Genomic DNA, 7,964 nt, shown 5'->3' on the forward strand with positions numbered 1-7,964 from the left:
AACACCATTGTTCTAGCAGTAGTGAGCCACTACGGGGTTTTATTCCCTCGTGATCAGTCTCCACGAGAGTACCACAGCTGAGAAAAAGGGACCAGGCTGTCACCTTGGCGATCAGTTCATCGGAAATGCGTGTTAGTTCGCGACTTCATACAGCTTTTTGTCTAAATTGACTGAGGGGATGGTTATTTCAGATGTTCGTAATCCTCACATTCAGTGGCAAGAAACGGGAAAAGGAATAATATGTCCGGTATGGGTACAACAACCGTCATGTCTGGCCGGAGACTATTGCGCGCACAATGCGGGTGAAAGCTCTACCAACAGCTGCGCCGACACTTTTAACCAAGACACACAGTCGATTCACAAGGCGGGCGAATTTCACTATGTCCTACTCATTAAGACAACAGGCCCGCTCTCCCGCGCTGATGCATCCCTCAGTGTATTGGAATTGTCGGTTTCACGGCTTCTTCAGACGAACTTGTACCGAAACCTTGTCGCGTGTAGTCGTGCTGAAAAGGAGAACATTGTTATAGACTACACTAAACCATAACACCATAGCATAAACTCGCTTAACTTCAACCTGGTAGGATGAGGTTCAAGTGGAAACGCTGAGCCAGCTTCAGGCTCAAGTGGTCACGATGCCGTCCATTTATTGATGGGGTTTAAACATCAAGTACAAATACCATACTTATGAAAAATCTGCACCTTTAAGAAAATAGGTAACGAAAGCTGGTTATTTTTGCCTCTCTGTGCTCCCTGATGCAGCACGGCTCCACGATTTTTAATTAACTGTGATGTGGTGCTAAAGGTGAAAAGTTCTAGCGAAATGACAGTTTATTTCCGTGGTTTTACATGGGAAATGTAACCTAGCGTGCATTGGCAATGTTCGTGCTCGAGCACCATATTCTTGACTACCGGCGTATTTCTGTTCATTTTGATTATTTCAGCCCTTCTCCTCAAGAGTGTCTCAATAACCGGGTTTCGTCCAAATAGGCATTTCAGCGGTGTGTGCACAAAAATGACAGAAACGAGAAGGTGCGATTTTCGAAAATACAGAGCTTTATTATCTCAATGATAAACGAAATTCACCCGCCACCCTTTTACCATCCAGTTAGTAAATTGTGCAAGGCTGTAAAAGATGATCGAGATGATCACTGCTCAGTCCAGGACGCTCTCTTTACGGCTTCGCCACGCGCATTTCTACCGCACGTTGCACAACTACCGCAGAAATGCTGTGCGCCACTCGTACGTAAATGCCATCCACGAAAAAAGAATTAAAAACACAAGCAAATTGTGGAAACCAGTTTGGTTTTCCTAAATTGCCTGTGAGGAAATAGTTGTGATTTGCAGTCACGGTACCAACAACCGGAGTGCAGCGAAACGCTTAGCTCCATTCACTGCCAACTCGGGACGTTAGGTGTGAGCGAAAGAACTTGAACTTTTTCACGGCTTTCTTCCAGTACTTGCCTCTACTACGGTACAGCCTAGCGTAAATGAATGCATTTATTTATATACGATGCACTGGTATCTTATGCTCCGCTAGACATCCGGCTGTGTGCGATATGGGCATGCACTTGTCAATCATAGTCAGTTCGGTTTCATTGCGAAAGTCTTCACTCCGGCTAGCTGCATTATCGGGCTAGGTGCATTAGCAAGGAATATGCCTTAAAATGCTAGTAGAGGCCAGAAAGAAAATAAAAGCGAAGTAATTGACCTAAAATTTAGCTCGGACGCGAGGTTGCATAAGCAACGGAACAAAACAATGGCTAAAACTGCCTAAGAGCGGAACTTCGGAGCGTGCTATGACCTTCCCTGTAGAAACGTGAGTTAGAGGTATGTGCTTAGGCCCACGTGAATAGGTAGAGCGTAAATATTACACGAGAAGCCGTGATGCTTGTGACTAAGACTATCCCGCCAAGTGCCCTGTTTTTTGGCAACGCCTACATCTGTATGTGCAAATTCAAAGTAACAGAGGAAAAAAGGGAAAATAAAGAGAACATTCATGATAATTAGAGGACACACATTGTGAATAGACACAAGTTCTATCACATTCACTATATATATTGTTGTGAGTTCTTACGTTTGACCTCTTATGAAATATAGTGCCATATATGAAATATTGTGACCGAAGAATTGTTTCCTTGCCAGAGATCGGCTTCATTTTCTTCGTGTTTATATTCCTGTATTTGGGCTGTGTCCTGGAATGGGTACATTACCTAAGTAACAAAACTCAATATATTGACATTTTATACAGCAGTCGTCTTTTTGCAAAATCAGTGTTCCTCCAGGCGCCAAGCCGCGACGAAAACTCTCAAAGCAGCTAAGCGATAGAAATTCCGTTCTATGATTGATTTTGCGTGGCACTAGACTACTAAAAATGCTGTGAAAAGGCTGTATGAAAAGGCTGTGACCAAAACGTAGGATCAGACTAATTTGTGGAACAAATTAATCCCAAGCTTCTCGCAAGTTTTAACAAGAAGTATTTCAAAAAACCCACCGAATAGCAGTGAAAAACAAGGAGTCGCTATGTTACCGTGCCTGACCATGGTGACTTTTTATTACTCGCGGTAATTACACAGCTTTATCATTTGCAGTCGTATGGTAAAAGCCCGTTATTCGTGGCTTCTTCTACGTGATCCAGCTAATTATGGTGTTAGCCCAGCTGGTTGGCAGAAGGCTGAGGAAGGTCTCGATCCAGCTGGTGGGTATCCAACTCAACAAGGCCCCGATCCATGTGCTGGGTGATAAGAGGTTGCCGATGCTGTCGAGAATGCCGTCATCTCCATCCGCTCGACCTGATCGCTCGTTTTCCGTCGGCACGTTAATACTGTGGCAGATGACCGCTGCGCAACCAAGACAAAGATTTTGTAAAATAATTAAACAGAAACACTCTTTTGTGGCTTATTTATTCACTGTATGTGCCTGCAGAGCGCAAGTGTTACATGAGGAAGCTAGAATAGGTGGTCCTGGTCATTGGCGTAGCCAGAAATATTTTTCGCGGGGTATTTTCTGCCAACATAACCACTAAGAAGGCATCTTGCGCCCAAATAATGTGACTCGGTTTCCTGGTTGAATAAATCTACATGCCTTTTCTTTTTCTTTTTTTATTTTTGTACCCTGGATCTCGATGTGTAAATAACATGGTGAAAAGAGGCTGAAAGAGCAGAGGAGCCCTGCTCCTGAAAACTCAGGAGGTGTTCTGACCCCGAAAAAGTCATCTCCTGGCTACGCACCTCACCCTAGTCCAGGTTGTGCGTATTCTACAATCTTCACAACAATAAAAATAGGTACACACAATATACTACAAACAAATGCTTTCTAAACAAAAAATAGGCTATGTTAAAATGCTTCTTACTAATATTTTAAGAGCGGTAAACCAGCATAGTGTAGAATAAATCGCTGCGGTACTGGTACTTCTACGAATAAAGTGAATACCACGACAAAATGCGTTGACGTTGGTCAACCTGCGTAAACTTGGTAACGTCGGTTGAAAATATTGCGTGGTTATGTTGGTAAATGTAAGGTTGTAAAACATGAGACAAAGTGAATCATTCAAAGTAGTATACCAACACAGGCTTACTTGCAGGCTCACTAAGAGGGTTGAACTTAAATTGAGGACGACACAGGAAGCAATTGAACGGAAGGCGATAGCAATCAGTCAAGAAGAAAAAGGCTGACGTAGCCCGCCCCTATGAAAACCTTAGAACAATATATTAGGTTACAAACTACTGTTGGCAAACGGGGTTATGGTGGAACGTTTATAATAATAATTACGTAAACCAAAGCATGCTGATGCTCCTGCTGGTCCCGCTCCAACTTTTTCTATGAAGCCCTACATTGCCATGAAACACTAACTGTTCACCTTATTCCTGATGTTTGAATATTCTTGTACAGAACCTTAACAAAATGGCAAGGCAAGTGAATATCGTAAAGGAAATATTTGTGTCAGTGAAAACAAGAAGTGCTTTCAACAACCTGTTACACGAAGCGATCTATGTAAATGCCGATTGTTAGAGAAGCAATAAATACTACTTGAAACAACAAAAATCACAGTAAAGGTTTGCCGAACAAAATACCAGAGACCACAGTAGCCCACACCTTCTGTCACACACTTTGAACATAAATTTCATGTGAATACCTATTATTTCGCTTTCATAGCACTTCCCTTACGTTGGCCCACACCACACTCCCAACATTAGCGATTTAGAAGTCGGTGCACCAGCTACGCACTTCGCTGAGCATTCCCTTATAACGCACAGTGCGGGCAGTTTGCGATGGATCAGTGTTCTCGACACTGTTTAAATGCGCCCAATGCCATTTTTATTTAGCGCCTTGTACTCCTCTTCCCTTGGGATTCTCTCGGCTAACTGCAATGTTTTAGGAGTCGTTAAACTAAGACTTGAGAACATGTTTTCGCACTCGCCAATTCTGTTACCGCGAGAGGAATAGGTAATCGCAGGAAATTATTTGTGAGATACTAACTTACCACAAAATAGCCGAGCTGATGCCAGAATGAAAAGTGAAGCACTGAGGTTCATTTTAACCTTCTGTAAGAAAAAAAGGCGCCTAAATGTTGTGCAGAGGCTTTGAAGCCGTACTTCAATAAACATCACCTGTACAGCGGATGCATTGCAAAAACAACGGGTTTGCGCAACAGTGCTCGCTCGGGCGCAATACAAGAGGAAGTGTAAATGACAGCATACGAACTTTTTTCACCGAAATCTCCTATTGACTCCTGGGTCCTCCCCAGAAAAAAAGGCGCAAAAATAAGCCTGAAAAGTTTTTTTGAGTCTGACACCTATTTTGTGTTTGCATAAAACTTCTTCATTCAGATTGCGGTGATGTACAGTTTATAAAGCGCTAAGGCAGCAACGGGTGCTCACGGGTAGACTGAAGTGAACGCCATCACTCGTTTATTTTGTTTTATGCGGCATAAATGCCATAAAACGCCTATTTTTTTAGCACGGCGACGAACCAAATTGAACATTCTAAGGTACAGTCCTGGCAATGCAACGCCACAAAAAAATTGTTTCGTCCAGAAAGGAGCCCGCACTTTTTGCCGAAGTACTCGGGCCTTAATGTATAGTATTCATTGATATCTGTGTCGTATCTATTAAACTGTAAAACAATATTATATAGAACAGGTTCCATAAAGGAACGCTGCACTGTCTAGAGGTAGGGAAATTGTTAAAAAAAAACCTCGAATTCGATATAGATCAATTGTATTCAACAAAGAGGGACAATTTAAATGTCTGCAGCAGAAAATAACGGCTAAGTCACATATGTCAACTGAAAACTAACTTCACTTATTTGCGACATTGAGCAAATAATTGCTGAAGGGTGTATTGAAGAATGTGCATCAACGAAATTTCTCATCTATAGGCAATGATGGCGTAATACGGGAACATTTACAAAATACCATCCGTCTGGCTCTAGTAGCAGTTCAATCCGTATGCCGAGTCGACTTGAACTACCTAATAAATTAGCTGAGCATTCTGATGCTCTTGTCACGTTTATTTTTGCTTTGAATAATGTCTGTTTAACCGAGTTTTCTCTAACTTCCATGCACTGGATTAAATAGTGCCTTTCGTGGGTATAATAGTAGTATTTGCTTTCGGGTTACATCCCACCGCTTGGCCAATTTCCACCAGAATACGCAGAGCTGTAGTGACTAATTTCTGAGACGTGCCCCGGCATTCTCTTATGTAGTCCTGAGTAAGAAAGCAGCACTACATTTTGTTGATATTTTTACTTCCTCATAGCCATCCCGCAGTGCTTTTAGCTATCGCGGAATGTTTTTAAACGGCTGTGTTTACTAAGCGTGTTATCAAGCTTTATTTACTGTATGCAATCTATTCTTCAATTAAAAAAACATTCTGCTTGTGTAGCTGTTTTCTTGGGAGTGCGCCGCATCAAGGTGTTTCCGTTACCAGCCGGCCACAATGGTTGCCGTTTAAAATAAAATTTCAGTAGGACGCTCAGAATACAAGTAGTACAGACTTTTTCTTTTGTCTCAACTTTTACGCACTACTGCAGAGGTAGAACGCATACCCGGAACAAACTGGGCTTTTTTTTTCTGGATAACATTATTCCATCTTTGAATCCCCTACGGTGACTAATGCGGCGAGGAATATAACAATAAAACCTTCTCGCAAGCGCCCGTCCATGTTGCTGCACAGGGACATCTGTTCTTAACAGTTGACGTTGGGAAACTAAACTTTAGGACATAATATAAAACCCGTGGATACGTCTTCACGTTTTTTTTTTGCAACAACCCTCGATATACGGAGACGATAAATACTTTATCAATGCTCTTTTTGAGAAGAATAATTGAGAATTTTAATTAATAAATGTCAGGCATTGCAAAGTAGCAAAGGTATCTTCATGCGTGTGGATTCGGAGAGGGTGACGTTGTTTTAATAGTTATTTTTTATTTACGCTAGTTTGTAGTACCAGACAACCTGTTAGGTTGTTTAGAACACGAGAAAAATTATTTTCTCCGAGCCGGCGCAAAGTCTACCCTATTTTGTCGGGGGCTGGTAATTCAGTATCGCTATAAAAGTAGCGTTGCAAAAGGAAAGCACGGGTGACAATAGGTGCTTACTTTTTGTTGGAAAAATTTGGAATCTTAAACTTTGGTAAACTGTATGCCATAACATTTGTGATGCTCGAAAATACCCTTTAGGAGTCAGCTGCTTTCTTGCTCCTTCAAAAGTTTTACTATCTCTACTACAAACTTCGGTAACTGGGTAAGAAGGCCACTCCTTATGTTTATGAAAAAGCAACTCTAGACAATCTACAAGAAATACGGTGCCTGTACAATAGCTGAGTACAGCACAAGTGAACCTTACCTACCCCCCAGTCTGCTTTGTTTTGCTCAAGAAACTACTGCTCACATTTCTTTTGAGGCCTCTCCTAACGTCCCTAGCGTTATTTAAACGTTTGACGTCTTTCTGAGGGCTCACAGGACTTCTTGATTTCTTTGGAACACTATCAATTCAGAAGACACAGCAATAACCGAAAAATGGCGCGTTATTAAAAAACAACTTCAGGAGGTGCGGAAATCTTTTTAAACATTCATTTTTTTAACAACAAGAAAATATTAATAAATTTCCGGTAAGTCCACGTTCCGCCAATCAAGTTCAGGCCAGTTCTTGTTACGCTGGGTTTAAATATTCTGGTTTATCGCCGAGGCTAAAGGGTGGCGTGACCTCTCTCAAGCATGGGCCCACATTAACAAAAAACGAACCAAATAAAGTTGCAGCGCTTACCCTGCTTGTCACTGATGACTTCAAGATTGAACGTACAAACGCCGGTGTGGGGCTAGTACAACATACACTGACATTTTATAGATCAGAAACCCACCAAACGAAGCACAAAATGTCAAAAAAATAGTTCCTACAGGAGACTTACACTTCCCTTCGGCGTTTTAGGGCTGACGTCATCAAAGAATAATTTTTGTATAGGTCATATCTCACATCCTACACAGAGAAGCTGAACCAACGGCGCATGCTACGGCAAACACACGGGAGGCCTAAATAAAAAATGCACACTGCTTAAAATGGGAATACGTCATCCTGTTTGAATGCCCTGCAACATCCGCTCATGTCTAGAACGATAGCGCTAGAACAAAATGAAATTCTGCACATCCTCTGAAGAGAATGCGCATGACATATCCACGTGTGCTGTAGGGCATGAGCAGGGGTCGCTGATTCTGATCCTGCAAAATTCAGCATGTCTGCTGTTGGGAGTCTCAGAGCGGCGGTCCTATATGCCTATCAATCATTCAACCCAAACCAGTTTATGTTGACAAAATCGTGCCAAGACCGCACTGAGGATTCACAGCAGAATAAAGAATATATGAACCGCTACTGTTTACGTATTTACTACCATTGCCTATATCAAAAGTCTCAAAAATCTTTCAGACAAAAAAATGACTTTCCCTCCTGAATATTTCCTGAAAGGCA

General features: G+C 41.9%; 1 long non-coding RNA gene across 1 annotated transcript; it reads right to left on the bottom strand.

Moving 5' to 3' along the window:
- Positions 1-2,532: 2,532 nt before the first annotated feature.
- Positions 2,533-7,376, bottom strand: LOC144144969 (uncharacterized). Its single transcript, XR_013317388.1, has 3 exons — positions 7,269-7,376; positions 4,484-4,544; positions 2,533-2,840 (listed from the first exon to the last, which is right to left on the bottom strand). It is a non-coding gene; the product is annotated as an uncharacterized LOC144144969 (long non-coding RNA).
- Between the last annotated feature and the right edge of the window lie 588 nt (positions 7,377-7,964).

The sequence above is a fragment of the Haemaphysalis longicornis genome, unplaced genomic scaffold (assembly GCF_048455015.1).
Source record: "Haemaphysalis longicornis isolate Haplotype H1 unplaced genomic scaffold, Haemaphysalis longicornis Haplotype H1 scaffold_7, whole genome shotgun sequence".
Classification (NCBI taxonomy): Eukaryota; Metazoa; Arthropoda; class Arachnida; order Ixodida; family Ixodidae; genus Haemaphysalis; species Haemaphysalis longicornis.